General features: G+C 42.0%; 1 long non-coding RNA gene across 1 annotated transcript in view; it reads left to right on the plus strand.

Moving 5' to 3' along the window:
- Positions 1–1,059: 1,059 nt before the first annotated feature.
- LOC117298969 overlaps positions 1,060–16,494 on the plus strand; it is a 28,346-nt gene continuing 12,911 nt past the window's right edge. The window contains exon 1 of the long non-coding RNA XR_004520020.1: positions 1,060–1,154. This is a non-coding gene — a long non-coding RNA (uncharacterized LOC117298969). The remainder of the gene's footprint in view (positions 1,155–16,494) is intronic.

Consider the following 16,494-nt stretch of genomic DNA (forward strand, 5'->3'; position numbering starts at 1 on the left):
TATCATCATAAAACCTTTCTTGGTTACGAGTAATGGGGAGAGGTTGATAGTATAAAACATTGTGAGAAACAGCTCCCTCTGAATTTTTAGCACAAAAGCTTCTCCAAATATGTAAACCCCTATTTGGCATTGGTCATTGTAGTTTCAAACTGAAGCCTATACTGATTTTTTTTCTTCAAATAATTAGGTTCCTCTTCCAAGTACAATGTGTACAACTTTTATTTCACAGTTTGGCTGTACTACTTTTCATAACCAGCAGTCGATTTCACAAAATTCTTCCTAACTTAAGACTAATCTTAGGACTTAGGACGAGTCCCAACCCTGCACTGTAGCATGCAGACCTTAAGATCAATCCCAAGTTAGGACGAGTTACTCGTCCTAACTCGAGATAAGACGAGTCCTAACTCTTTGTGAAATCGACTTCATCACCATTAATATTAGCTGCTTCCCCACATAACAAGTAAACCCCATACAGAGATAAGTCATTATGGCTTCAAACTCACGCCCAATACTGCCATTTTTCTTTGACAAATAAGGTTCCTCTGCCCGCTCGTATGACTTATGTACCTCACAGTTTGGCTGTACTTCTTTTCATTTCTACACTGTAACCAGCACCATAATATTAGCGTTGAAGGCGGGAGTGATGTTGCAATTCTGTGGGGGAAAAAAGTAGTTTCAGGTTTACTGTACTATCCCCCCCCCCCCCCCATACTAATTTTTCCTGAGCTTGCTGTACTGTAGTTATCAGGAAACAGAATCTTCAGTGCTATCGTTTTCAGACAAGATGTATTTCATTGTATAGAGGGAGCATTTGAGAGAAGAAAGTTGATATGAACAAATATTATTCAAGTCGTTCTATATTGTCTCAACTCCATTCTTGCCCTATGAGAAATATCTAAATTTAGTTTGACGTGAAAGCCCAACTGCCCTACATTTTAGTTTCGAGTGTGGTTGTGCACTTTTTGCTTTTGTTGTTGATCCCGTATCGAGATATTTGATCTTTTTATTTAATCCTGTATCTTTCTTTCGTCTTTTTTTTCTTTTCTTGGTCACAGTGTCGCGCCTTGCAGAAACGTCTCGCTCTTGCTGAAAAGGCGAAGGAAAAACACATGGAGGAACTCCAGGCCGCACATAAAAACGTCACACAACTCCAGGTAGGTGTTTTCGCTTTAAAAGGATTTGCATTTCGATTTTGATGTATTCTCAACTAAGTTGGGGTTAAGTGCTTTCTGCTCTACCAGCCAGGATTCTGGTGGCTGATACCCAAGCCTACATCAGTATTGACTGTAAAGGGGGTAACCCTGTTTCAGCCCCAGGAGTAGGCGGCAACGGCACCTGAAAAAATAGTTGGTTTGTACAACTTGCATACCCAAAAATGTTTTAAAAAACACTCTTATTTTTTTATTATTTTTTTTTATGCAAGTTGTCAGACACACAAGGCTGGAAGGCCACTTCAAGGTGTGGGCAACATTATTTTATTCCAGAGGCCTCTGCCACCTACTCCTAGGGCTGAAACAGGGTTACCCCTTTCACAGTCCATACGGATGTAGGCTTGGATAGCATCAGTCGGAAGCCTGGCCGGTAGAGCAGAAAGCACTACCTCCCTAATTTTACGTAGTAAGTGTCACGACCGGGATTCAAACCCACACCCACACTCTGCTGATCAAACACCAGAGCTTGAATCCGGTGCTCTTTACTGCACGGCCGTGACACGTCCAATGTGCAAATTACAAAAAGATTCAATAAAAATTTACAGCATAATAGAGCCAAATGAGAAGAAAGAAGACAATGAACATATTTCAGTTCTAGATGTGGGAAGACAACCCTAGAGGATCATTCCAGGGAAAACCTGCACAGTTAGGTAGGGACTGAAAACAGAATCCACATAGTGCCCCCCGTGGGATTCGAACCAGGGTCCTAGAGGTAGAAGGACTTAGAAAGAAATACACCAACATATAATAATAATAATTTATTGCATTTCCTGTGCACCATCTCCATCCGAGGATGTTCCAATGTGCAAATTACGAAAAGATTCCATACAAATTACAGCATATTACAAACAATAAAAATTACATAAAAAGCATAAAGTTTATACAAAAGCAGCTGACATTTGTTTTTATCATGGCGCCAATTATACTGGTTGATGAATACACTTCACTTTATTGCAGTCATAGAGTCTGAAAGAAAAGCGGGTACCATTTATCATTAAAATGTGTTTACCAATTGTGATGTTTCTACAGTAGAATTACGTGTAGAGAAAGGGGCTCCAAGGTTCAATTCAGTTTTGTGATGCACTCGTTTTTTAATAGAATGAGTTTTGTCTGACAAAAAAGCAGGTACATTTTAACATTACAATGTGTATATTATATATAAATTGTGATCATTCTACAGTAGAATTGGAAAGGGCCTCGAAGGTCGAATTCAGTTTTGTGAGGCACTCATTTTTCAATAGAAAGAGTCTAAAAGATAAACAACAATTTTTGTAGAAGGACAACAAAATGTATATTGTGCAAGAGTGAGGGGTGTTTATATACCTTGAGTACCCCTCTTAAAAACGTTTCTTAAAGCAAAGATTCTTAAAGACACAGGACACTATTGGTAATTGTCAAAGACTAGCCTTCTCACTTGGTGCATCTCAACATATGCAAAAATAACAAACCTGTGAAAATTTGAGCTCAATCAGTCATCAAAGTTGCGAGATAATAATGAAAGAAAAAAACACCCTTGTCACATGAAGTTGTGTGCTTTCAGATGCTTGATTTCGAGACCTCAAATTCTATATCTGAAGTTTCGAAATCAAATTCGTGGAAAATTACTTCTTTCTCGAAAACTATGGCACTTCAGAGGGAGCCGTTTCTCACAATGTTTTATACTACCAATCTCTCCCATTACTCGTTACCAAGAAAGGTTTTATGTCAATAATTATTTTGAGTAATTACCAATAGTGTCCACTGCCTTTAAAGATAAAAAATTACTTTATCGAAAAAAAAAAAAGACTAGTAGCTGTGAAAGTGGAAGGGTGTTTATACCTAAAACTAGTACAGTTATGCCCTCCAGTCCCCTCTTGCAAAGGGTTTTAAGGCAAAGAGTCTGAAAAGATAAAAAATTACTTTATAGAAGAAGAAAAACTAGAAGTTGTGGAAGGTGGAGTGATGTTTATACCTAAAACAAGTACACTTATCCCTCCAGTCCCCTCTTAAAGGGGGTTTTACGGCAAAAGTCTCCACTGGAAGCAAAAAAATAGGGTTGGGAATTTTATACCTAAAATTAGTACAGTTATCCCCTTTAGTCCCCTCTTGTAAAAAGGGGTTTTTAAGGCAAAAGTCCCCCATCCCATCCCTCATCTTCCTCCTAATGCATTGGTAGATAAAAAAATAGAATTTTAATTTTGATATGGTGATGGTCCAAACCAAACTGTTGTCTGCCAAGAGAGTCTTAAAAAAATGTTTTAAGGCAAAAGTCCCCCATCCAAGCCCCCATCCCCCTCCAACCCACTGAAAGAACGAAATAGAATATTGATTTTGATATCACGATGGTTCAAACAAAACTGTAGATTGCCGAGAAAGTCTCTGGATATAAAGCGCACGCTCCCTAGGCGAAACCTCCTCTTACTGCGACTTTCTCATCCGTTGCTCCATTATGGCTAGTCTCAAGAGTGGAACACAACGCCGGTCCAGCCCCGAACCCTTTTCACTTTTCAGCCCCGAACCCCGAACCCTTTTCAGCGCCGCTCCACAACCGGATAAGAAAAACAACCAAACAACAACTCCCCGCTTATAGATAAGATCGTGTAGTTGCGGAGAGTGTTGTTGTTCACTCGCTTGTTGGCTTGATAGAAGTGAGAGCCTGAAGGGATCCTTAACCACTTGGTTAGAAACTCCTCCAAGCTTCCTGCGAAGTTTAAGGTACATATTCATTCCACCACCCTAAGGGTTAAATAATATAATACACATTATGTAGAGGCTTAAACCTCTTAAGAATGTAAAGTACATTGGGCTCTTCCATTTTCTTTTCAGGAGGGGTTCCCTTGCATGGCTAATTGAGTTTACACCAATTTTTATCTGGTTTTTAATTGGAAAGTTAGAGTCTTGACTGTTGTTGTTGAGTCGCGTTTGGTAGGAGTTGGGAGAGTTGATTAAGCCAGGAGGGGTGAGGATACGTAGGGTGAGGGTGAGGGTTAGAGTCCGTCATACTCCTCGGCCATAAAAAAAATTGATGATCTGCACTATTTAGGGGACTATTTTATTGGCCATTTCTCTTGTCAACTCTTGAGTAACAAAGTGCAAGTCGACCCCGTTTATATCAAGAGCCCTAGTGGGACTCGGGAGTGTGTGCCAGCGATGTCACTCAAACTATCTTGTTACTAATGTCAGCCCCCTCCGTTTCAAATAATCTGGAACAATGTATTCAATGGCGTTCCCTTGAGTCCGGAGAGCTACATAAGAGCAGCCCCCTGACAAGTTTTTTTACCGACGAGAAAAGGGCGAAAGACAAAAAGGTGTCCCCCCTTCTTGTGTATCTGCTTTGATAGTGCAGTGAACTTTGGCGTGTTATTGTCGGACATCGGGAGTCATCTGGCCTGGGGAATTCTTTATTTCACCGCAGCGTGATCTCCAGTGTAGGAGTCTGATACTTGATATCTTTATAGAATGTTATGTACTTTTACAGTGATGAGTTGAAATGAAGATGTGGAGGAATTTTTCACTGATGAGACTGCGCAACCCCCCCCCCCCCCCCCCCCCCACACACACACACAACCAACCCACGTACCAAGTACACAAAACAACCATGTTGTTCTTCATAGTGAAAGGGACCTTTTGGGTAGATCTTCCTCCCTTTGTGGTTACATTTTTATTAATCGAATTAAGGTTTTGCATTTGGTGGTTGTTCAATGGGAGCAGTTTGCAGTAACATCTTGTGAATATCTCTTCTTGAGTAGTGCTGGTTTTGAAAAGAACCGTTAGGTTTAGTGAATCAACGTTTCGATCAGTATGCTCTGATCGTCTTCAGGCGATAGTCTCCTTTACTGTGATGTTACATACGCCTCTAGTTCCCTATAATGGGGAGGTGGGTGTAGTCCCCCATTATGTGGTTTGGGTGTTCTATTCCCCATAGTGTGAAGAGTGATGGTATTGGTTGGTGGGGCGCCTCCCCGCTGGGTTGTAACACATCATACATGTACTTGTAAGAGTGTGCTATTCCCTATTGGGGGGGGGGGGGGGCACCTTCTCTGACTGTGCTGTTACACATCATTAGTGTACTATTCCCCATAGTGTGAAGAGGTGATGAGGGGAGGGGGGGGGGGGCTTCAGATAGTGGGAAGAGGTAGGGGACTGTTGGGGGGGGGGGCACCTTCTCTGACTGTGCTGTTACACATCATTAGTGTACTATTCCCCATAGTGTAAAGAGGTGATGAGGGGAGGGGGGGGGCTTCAGATAGTGGGAAGAGGTAGGGGACTGTTGGGGGGGGGGGCGCACCTTCTCTGACTGTGCTGTTACACATCATTAGTGTACTATTCCCCATAGTGTGAAGACGTGATCAGGGGAGGGGGGGGGCTTCAGATAGTGGGAAGAGGTAGGGGACTGTTGGGGGGGGGGGGGGGCACCTTCTCTGACTGTGCTGTTACACATCATTAGTGTACTATTCCCCATAGTGTAAAGAGGTGATGAGGGGAGGGGGGGGGGGCTTCAGATAGTGGGAAGAGGTAGGGGACTGTTGGGGGGGGGGGGGGCGCACCTTCTCTGACTGTGCTGTTACACATCATTAGTGTACTATTCCCCATAGTGTAAAGAGGTGATGAGGGGAGGGGGGGGGGGCTTCAGATAGTGGGAAGAGGTAGGGGACTGTTGGGGGGGGGGCACCTTCTCTGACTGTGCTGTTACACATCATTAGTGTACTATTCCCCATAGTGTAAAGAGGTGATGAGGGGAGGGGGGGGGGCTTCAGATAGTGGGAAGAGGTAGGGGACTGTTGGGGGGGGGGCACCTTCTCTGACTGTGCTGTTACACATCATTAGTGTACTATTCCCCATAGTGTAAAGAGGTGATGAGGGGGCCTTTGGACAATACTGTTTACGTGCAATTGCTTTAAAGATTATTTTTCCATAGTGTCACACTACACAATTTGTGGTAGTAATCGTTTAAGAATGCTACAGCACCATGATTGTGAACTTCACCTTTTAACAACATGGTATGGCCCCAATCAAAACAGTGGAACATCCAGGCAGGAACAAACCATTCTCCCTCCGAGGGTAAATCACCTGTGTTCAAAAACCCAAAAATAAAATCAAGGGGCGTGAAATGACAAAGGGGTACAATCCCACATGCTATAAAGGCTGCATCAGAGATCATTGACCTAGTGTTCAGTTCAAGGTTTGATCAAAGAGTGGAAGGATTTAGGGCAGATTTTGCGGTAAAAAATTTTTAAAGTAGTGAACTTCCTGCCTTAGGTGTGTGGTAACCTCCTCTAACAGCTGTACTTCATATTAAACTTTTAGGACCTTCAATACAGGTCAGCAAGGCCTAATTTCATAAAGCTGCTTAAGCCCTAAAGGTAGCTAAGCACAACAAAATTATGCTTACCAGAATAAGGTTACTTGCCAAACTACCATCCCACATGTACAATTTGTGACTGGCATCTTGCTCAATTCTGCTTAGCAGACAATTGTTAAGCACTATTTTTTGCTTAGTTTGAGCAGCTATATGAAATTGGCCCCCTGGTCAGCAAGGCCTAATTTCATAGAACTTCTCAAACAGCAAATATTGCTTAACATTTCACTGATAATAGGGATGAGAAATGTCAGACTTTTATCTGAATCCAGACTTTTTAAGTCATCCTGGTGAGGAAAATCAGCCCTTTTTTTCTAAAGACGAAAATATCTTGGCCCTTGATCTACTTCTCCAAAAGATGGAAATGCCAGCATATCTCCTGAAAGTTTCATTTTAGTTTCAGGCTTGTTTGTCAGCAATGACCTCTCACCCCTGTGATGAGCAAATATAAGCAGGATACCAGTCAAAGACTTTGATGTTTGATGTGATTTTGGCTGGTTACCTTATTCTGGTATGCAAAGCTTTGTTGTGCTGAGCTCTTTTTTTAGTGCTTAGCTCTTTTTGTGCTTAAGAGCAGTTCTGAGAAATTGGGCCCAGGTCTTTGGAATTGATAGGGCAGAGTTTGCTCCATCCCTCCAGTCACTAAAATCGTTTTTGGGAACTGGGGTGGATTTCACAAAGAGTTAGGACTATTCTCGTCCTAACTTAGGACTAGCCATACGTTTTTAATATCTCTTAGGACTTGTCCTAAGTTACGACTAGTTCTAACTCTTTGTGAATTTGAACCCTGGTTCAGTTTTCATTTATGTTTTTGTGGGTTTTTTTTATATATGTTTTCACAGACAATATTCCTTGATGAGGTCTTATCAAACTTATTAAAATCACTGATTATTGGAGTCATTTTGTACAAGCACAGTTTAAGGGTACAAATTGATTTCTGTTCTTGTAGTCTTGATTATTTTGTTGGCATTTATAAGAGGGGGGGGGCCATTATTTTTCATCGTCCATGCATTTACACAAAGACCAGTAGTTTCCGCTTTGAGTAAACTAGCTGAAAGGTTTGTTGGTTCATTGACATAGGACTAGTGTGTGTATATTTACACATTTTAAGGGTCGTGGCAGAGTTGACCCTGTAGAAGTTCAAGTTCAACCTGCGGCAGCTCCCAAGTTCATCAACACTTTACGGTTGCCAAGGGCAAGGCCACGGAGGTCATTGTGACTTTAGTGCAAGTAGACAGAGTAAAGAAGTGCGAGTAGCTCGGGCTATTCTCAGTCGGGAATTTTATGTCGAATTAAGACGATGGAGGTTGAAGGTTTTTATGGTCAGTTTCTTAAAATGTGACCTGGTGTGACTTGATTGGGTCTGGCTGGGGCACAACACCTGTGCGTGTGAAGCTACACGAGTCTCCATGGGCACAACACTAAAGGACTGCATTGCGTGGGCCCTGGTAGGCACATTAGCCAAGCCCCAGGGGTCCCTCTGCACAAGCACTAACTTACGTGTCTCACACAATGGAGTCATGTGTGGGGTGAATTGTCAAGTCTGTGCCCTCCTCCTGCGCAAGCATTCTCCAGTCCTCATCGCAGTGCTTGGCAACCAGGTTAGTTAAAGCCGGCCCAGCCAGCCCAGTAGACAATCATAGCTCATTTTTTTTTGCTGTTGTCTCAAAGTCTTTCTGCACTGCACCAACTGTGGCAGCCATTTCCAGCCTGGCAGGACTACATGCATCATGGCCAAAGTCAAGAGGAAAAGCCGGCATGGATCATGTAGAGACAACATGGGTGACTAGCGGGTTGTTTGCACTTTTTGTATGGGCCGGGCCTGGGGCAGCCGTACTTTTTCCTGCAGGCACCGTACTTTGCCTGCCGTCACACCGGGACTAGCTGTACTTTCAGACAGTGATGAACTTTATCCCGCACTTTCTTTGTTGCGTGCCAACCTGTCCATATAGGGATTCGTCAGAATGGGAGTTGAAAAGTGGGCCGAGCATTCGGGCTTCTCTTTTGTCCTGGTATGACCTGGTCGTCCCCTTTGTTGGTGACTTCCTGTGTAGCCTTGCTGACAATACCCACACAAGGATCATATCTCCTCCCGATCTGTGTACAACCAGGCATGACTTAATGCTCTTGTGTATTGCCACTACAGTTGTGCAGTTCTTGTTTTCGTTTTTTTTTAAAGTTTTTTTTATTTTTACGTGGGCCAACTTGAGCAAGCGCAGGTCTTTTATTGGAGTATCTGACATGCATGGCTGGCTGTGTTTAACTTGTTTTCCCAACCCAAGTGGGTTGCTGGTCATGCCGCATTAAACTTGGATTCAATAACGGCACTAGCGGAAGGAAAAAAAACGTTCTTTCAGATATTTTTATTTGGCAAGCTCGGCTTAGAATTTTTTTTCGCACAAATGTTGAAGCAATTGTTAAGTTCCACCTGGGAACCATGTTCGACGTCGTTAACCCAAACCAACCAAGAAGTGGTTGGGTGTCGATAAAATATCAAGAAAATAATTGAGGCGCATGATACAGAAGTGAAAGTTCACGATAAACGGTTCTGATCGATGGTAATGTAACCTCAGTTATCTGCTCGATGGCGAGACATCAAGAATGTTTGTTTCCATCACATTGCGCAGCGCGGGAATAAACGCAGAATCAATAGAAATGTGAACAAACCACCTGGGTTTGTCTATATTTGTATTTATCGCAGCGAGCGTCGACTTTAGAGGCGAGGGGGTATTGCACTTGCTGTGATGATATAAATAGCGACTTGGTGTCGGTGAATGAACCCTCTCTTCACTCCCTCTATGGAATATTAACTGTTTCTAGAGATTTGGAATTCATCCAAAAAGAAGCTGATGTTTTAAATGGATGAAAAATAGTAGTTGTTGCAAACTGCTTACTAACCAAAAGGACCTATGGTATAAATGAAGAAAACAAAAGTTGATGACCTGACGTTTCAATCCTAGCAGAGTCTTTCTTGAAGGCTAAATGTACCTTTAATTACTTTTACTTGTTTATTTTTTTGTTTAAATCTATATAAATGTAGATGTATACAATAAAACTAACAAGTGAAGATATTGCAGAGAATCCGGAGTGAAATGTCCAAGCAGGAAGAAAAATCCCTAAGAATACACAATCTGAGAAGCAATACTGCAGTAACGCTCAAGAGATTCAAATGTTGTGGCTTAAAACTTTTTTAAATGATGTTTGGGGTTGAACAAAGAATTGACTAGAGTGGGATTCGAACCAGCGACCTCCGGATTAACGTGCCGGCGCTCTACCAACTGAGCTATCTAGCCCTATGTTGGCGGTGTCCCTATTTTGTCAATATCTTTTGTTTGGGAGTGCCAGTCAGAAGCCATTCAACCGTTAACTGCCGTGTAGCCAGGGATCACACCCAAATTGCGATACAACCTGGGAAGCGGCACATTACTTTGAAGTGAAATTTGTCTCAAAATGCTTTATACTATCGAATGCTGCTGTCAACTTGGAACCAAAGGTTTTTTATTGCCATTAATTTTAGGAGTTGTTATCAAACGTGTACCTTCCATTTAAAGCCAGTGGACACTTTCGGTAAACAGTGTTGTCCAAGGCCCACACTTCGTGTATCACAACTGATATATAAAATAACAAACCTGTGAAAATTTAGGCTCAATCGGTCATCAGAGTCTGGAGAAAATAAAGGGAAAACCCACCCTTGTTTCCGCACATTTCGCCGTGTCATGACATGTGTTTACTATTAATCCGTAATTCTTGTTGTCGAGAATTGATAATTGTTTTAATGTTTTCTCAAAAAGTAAAGCATTTCATGGAATACTATTTCAAGAGAAGTCTTTAACCATTACCTTCTGTAAACCCTGTAAGTTATTTGTAAATCTGTGAACTTTTATTTTGTTTTCTGTTCCGAAAGTGTATAATGGCTTTACGTTTGTTAGCCTTAGTAAATGACAGCATGCTGTATAGCTGAGGGACACTGTGCACACTACTTAAAATAGTGAATATCCTTGGAAAAGTTCTTTCTGTTTCAAAGCATTTTCCCATGTATTGTGATTACACATGTATTGTGATTACACATTCAACCTTGTGAGAGTGCAACATAAGTGACAATCTCAATGGGCCATCATTAAAAGATAAACACATTAACAAAATGCATTAAAAAGTACAGCAAAGTACAGGCATAAACGATTACATAAACGATGTACTGAGACAGTACTGTGACATTCGGACAGGTAAAGTGTGGCAGACAAGAACGGACAGAACCATTAAATCAAAAGCGTGTTTACAAAAATACTTTGGGTTGGAAGTCAATTTGCAGTTAGAATGTCATTATCATCATTGTGCTGCCCAGTTCAATGTAAATATTACCATAAAGGGGTTTGGGTACTTTTTGTACGACACACAACACAAACTTCCACACGGTTTAGAGAAGATCATGATGTAGAAACCTTCTCTTCAAATACTACTTGCTGAGGTGCTGTAGTTTTTGAGGTGCTGTGGTTTTTGAGGTGCATTCAAAAATAATCTCAGTAAGCTGAAAATTATTTTAGCATGCACAAGGGATTTACATTAATCTGTGATTTTTAAAACCTTGATAACTAATGAAGCTGACACTCCTACATGTAAATTTTTGACTCCCATAAATGGCCGACCCTGTTTGTCGACGAGGTAAAACGAAAACCACGCAATTTTGAGGCATATTTGTGTAGATCATTGTATTATACTTTTACAACATCTTTCTAACCATATCGATTTTATAACAAACGGTTACAGAAAGCTTTTCAAAGACCAACTCGACCGATCCAAGGCAGCGTGTTCCTTTAACTACCAGAACTTGAATTTGATTCCCTGAAGCACTCGGCCATGACACCTGACACTATTATATAGACAAAAGATTATCAGCTGAAGGTGTCAAATGTAATTGCGCTACAATCATACATAAATACTGAAGAAAGAGATCTAACTGACCTAATAAGTCTTTGTTAAAGTGTTTCAGTTTTGATAAAATAGGACATTTCAGGGAAGTATGCACTTTTTAGGGTTGACGTTTTCAGTTTCGAAACATATTGAAGACTCAGAACTGTGCATTAGAAGAAGAAAAAACCAAAACTGAAAGTTTGCAGGAATTAGCGAACCACCTGCCAATCACATTGAGTAGCGTTTAGTTTTGAAATGCTGTCAGTTTGAGAAAAAAACATAATTTTAAAGGTTATGCGTAACATTGGTAAGGTTGAAACTAGATGACTTGTTTGAATGCATACACTCTTTCTTCCTGTAGCAAATCACATGCTTTCCCCTAAAACTGTTTGTACTGCTCGTCCAAACACCAATGTTGCACCATCTTTAATAGCAGGAGTCATGTATATTTGAATTCCTCAAAATATGTACAACCCTTTTAGATATGTGTTTTTCTCTATTTCTAAAAACCCCAAATTGGATGGGGAAGCTGTTGCAAAGGGTACATATGTGCCCCAAAATAAGTTCTTTGCCCTAGCCCTTAAGTTTGTTGCCCCATCCCTTTAGTTATTTGCACCATCCCCAAGTTTGGTGCTCCTAAACAAGTTCTTTGCCTTAGCCCTTGAGTTTGTTGCCCCACCCCTTTAGTTCTTTGCACCATCCCTTAAGTTTTTTGCCCCATCCCTTTAGTTTGTTGCCCCATCCCTTTAGTTCGTTGCCCCATCCCTTAAAGTTTGTTGCCCTACTCCTTAAGTTCTTTGTCCCATTCCTTAAGTTTGTTGCCCAGTCCCTTTATATCTTTGCCCCCATGCCTAAGTTTGTTGCCCCATCCCTTTAGTTCTTTGCCCCATCCCTTAAGTTTGTTGCCTTGTCCCTTTAGATCTTTGCCCATTCCCTTTAGTTTGTTGCCCCACCCCTGAAGTTTGTTGCCCCAACCCTTAAGTTTGATGCCCCATCCCTTAAGTTTGTTACCCCATCCCTTTAGTTCTTTGCCCCATCCCTTAAGTTTGTTGCCCCATCCCTTTAGTTTGTTGCCCCATCCCTTTAGTTCGTTGCCCCATCCCTTAAAGTTTGTTGCCCTACTCCTTAAGTTCTTTGTCCCATTCCTTAAGTTTGTTGCCCAGTCCCTTTATATCTTTGCCCCCATGCCTAAGTTCTTTGCACCATCCCTTAAGTTTGTTGTCCCACCCCTTTAGTTCTTTGCCCCATCCCTTAAGTTTGTTGCCCCATCCCTTTAGTTTGTTGCCCCATCCCTTTAGTTCGTTGCCCCATCCCCTGAAGTTTGTTGCCCCAACCCTTAAGTTTGATGCCCCATCCCTTAAGTTTGTTGCCCCATCCCTTTAGTTCTTTGCCCCATCCCTTAAGTTTGTTGCCCCACCCCTTTTCGTTATTTGCCCCATCCCTTAAGTTTGTTGCCCCGTCCCTTTAGTTCTTTGCCCCATCCCTTAAGTTTGTTACCCCGTCCCTTTTAGATATTTGCCCATTCCCTGTAGTTTGTTGCCCCTCCCCTCAAGTTTGTTGCCCCAATCCCATAAGTTCTTTGTCCCACCCCTTAAGTTTGATGCCCCATCCCTTTAGTTCTTTGCCCCATCCCTTAAGTTTGTTGCCCCACCTCTTAAGTTTGTTGCCTCCTCTTAAGTTCTTTTCCCAACCCCAGTTTGTTGCCCCATCCCTTAAATTCTTTGTCCCACACCTTAAATTAGTTGCCCCATCCCAAGTTATTTGCCCCACCCTTAATTTTGTTACCCATTCCTTTAGTTCTTTGTCCCACCCCTTAAGTTTGTTGCCCCATTCCTTTAGTTCTTTGTCCCACCCCTTGTTTTGAGCCCTGGCAGTAGTTAATATAGCTGAGCAAAAACTCTCAGCTAAGCATCTCCATGAAACAAAATGTCAATGGACTTTCCCTTCCTTAGAGAGGAGGGTGAAGCGCTCTTGAGCATGTGATTAGAATAATCCAGAAGACTGTCTGTGAATCTTACTACTTGACCACTGCCCAGACCACTTGAGGGTTATGAGGGGATAGCTCATAAGATGCAAGAAGATTTCGCTGGATGGTCGTTTCCTCGATCATATGAATCTTCAATGAGATGATGCCAAGCTGTTTTTCTCTACATTCAAGTTTTTTGTTTGTTTTGTTTTTTACTTTTAAAAGAATCTTTTATTTAAGAGCTATCCACCTGGTTACCATATCAGTCATCTTCCAAATGCAGACCTTAAAAGCTACATGAGGGCATTTAGGTTCTCTTGGTGCCCCTCAGTGCCCCTTATCGCCTTTGATGCCTCTTGGTACCCTTGGCACCCCTCAGTGCTCATTGGTGCTCCTTTATGCCCAGTGATGCCTATAGATCCCCTTTGGTGCCCCTTATTGTCCTTGATGCCCCTTGTTGCTCCTAGGTGCCCTACATCACCCCTCACCCCTCACCCTCCCTTTTTGCTCCTTGGTACCTCTTGTTGATCATTGTCCCACCCTGCTGCTCGTTGGTGCTTCCTGGTGCCTATTAATATTCCCTTATTGTCCTTGATGCCCCTTGTTGCTCCTAGGTGCCCCACATCACCCCTCACCCCCCCCCACCCTTCCCTTTTTGCTCCTTGGTACCTCACCCTGCTGCTCATTGGTGCTTCCTGGTGCCTATTAATGCCCCTCGTTGCCCTTAGTACTGATTGATACCTCATTGTGCCTCATCGTCATAGGTGCCCCTTGGTATACCTTGGTGAAATTCTGGCACCCCTCTGAGCCCCTTGCAGTTATACTATCCTGGCTGCCCCAGGTTTATTCGCTCTCTGCTATCCATTTCCAACTCCCCATCTCCTTTCTGACACTTAGTCCCATGTAGAAACTATACGAATTGTTCACCATGATATCTAGCCAAGAGTGAGATACTTATATATTTCAGGCATAAGGCTGCCTAGGTGTCTTTAGGACTTACTCAAAAAGATTGCCCGCCCTAGATATACCTCACTTATCGTTCGCATGTTTAAAGCCATTGGACCCTTTCGGTACAGGAACAAAAAAAAAGTTCACAGATTTACAAATAACTTACAGGGTTTACAGAAGGTAGTGGTGAAAGACTTCTGTTGAAATATTATTCCAAGAAATGCTTTACAATATCAATTCTCTATATCGAGAACTACGGTTTTATTTTAAAAACATGTCATGACACGGCGAACAAGCGGATACAAGGGTGGGTTTTCCAATGATTTTCTCCCGACTCCGATGACCGATTGAGCCTAAATTTCCACAGGTCTGTTATTTTATATAGAAGTTGTGATACACGAAGTGTGGACCTTGGACAGTACTGTTTACCGAAAGGGTCCAATGGCTTTAAGCAAGAGAAGAGAACAACATGTTCAGACCTTGATCTTCGATCTTGAAGGGCGCAGCAATTTTCTCTGGTAATGGCACTTCTTTGAGGAAAATGTAAATTTGCATTGGGCACCACAGCAAAAGCATGGGGCACCATTGCAATCGCTTTGGATGCAGTGGGTTATTTCTAGGCATGTGTGTGTTATGCTTCAAGCTTGAGGGGGGGGGGGGTGGGGGCACCCTTCCTCCTTGCTAAGTGCCCTCATATGTCAATATAGATTTGACATAATGAAAATGGTTAAAAAGCTTTTATGCCTAAGCTCACGTTTTTTTAAATGCAGTCTGTTTTGGTCATTACATCAAGATGGCAAAGTAACTAAATTGCTCAATTACACGTTTCGGCTCTTCAAAGTAAAATTTTTTTTTTACAATAGTACAAAAACCTTCAATTATTTCACTTTCTATTCAGTGAAAAAAAAAAAAAAAAAAAAAACTGGGCGGACCTTGTGCTTTGTTTAGTGATGAGACTGCCTGAGTGATCCCTGTGCATCCGTGAAGTGAAGTATGCGTTCATTATTAGCGCGGTTCATTACATGCCGACCTTGACTCTTCAGAGTCCATGGTACTTCGTGATGATCATGATTCTGCATCGATGGTCAAGAAAGAAGGAAAAGTACAAATTGAAAAAGCAGCTCTCCTCTTGGTGACTTTGCACTTTTCCCCTAAATGGATTTACGGAAAACGACTATAAAACGACTTGATGATGTCGCTCGGTGAAGAAACACAAACTGACAACTACTGCTATAAGCGTAAAATCAAGGAACGGAATTGGGTCACCTTTTCACTCACTCGCTTCGAAACCTGAGTAATCTTCTTACAACGCCCGGTGAATAATTTTCAAAAAGGCCTAAACTCGATCTGGATTCCTGTTTTCACTTTCCTGCCAAAAAAATACAACACCTGCTATAGAATGGGATATCCCAACAGCTGCATGACACAATAGCTAAAAGCCAACTCAACTATTAAGAGTTTAGGGATGGCTGATTCATTAGTGCGCTCATGGGGACTGTAATCCCCGTTAGAGAATGGTTGCTCCCATGGTTGTCTTGAAATAGCGGAGAGTCCATTTTAATTTTAAGGGGGGTTTCAAGACTAGCGGGAAAGACGTTTTGACGGCATGACACATTATTAATATTGTATCACAGAGTTTGCGCCAACTGTCAAATTATAAAAAATCTAGCCGCTGAGGAGGTTAGAAGTTGAGTTATAATCTCATATAAGCAGATTACCGGTGATACGTGACTGCTGAATAGAGGTGTATAATTACAGGGAGCCAGCTTAATGCAGTGTTGGTTATAATGGGGCACGTTTTGCGCACATATGGTAAAAACTTTGGACATGTGCCCAGACTTATATAATCCAGTGTGTGTAAGTTCGTCAGACTCTCTTTATGTTTGCCAAGAAGGCTCTTAAACTGGTCCATGGATCTTGGCACGTTTCCAGTGTGGCCAAGATCCATGGCCGACTTTTTGATTTTCCTTTCTATCAGTCGGTGATTATTGTACATTGCTACAAGTGTTTTAAGTAGTCGTCAAAAGATGTCAACAGTGGCCTAAGGAGGTAGCTTTGACATGCTTTCCGCCCCATTCCAGTGAATAGGACCGTTCAAGATTAATTCCTTGTACCTCATCCCC

Source organism: Asterias rubens, chromosome 1, assembly GCF_902459465.1.
Source record: "Asterias rubens chromosome 1, eAstRub1.3, whole genome shotgun sequence".
NCBI lineage: Eukaryota > Metazoa > Echinodermata > Asteroidea > Forcipulatida > Asteriidae > Asterias > Asterias rubens.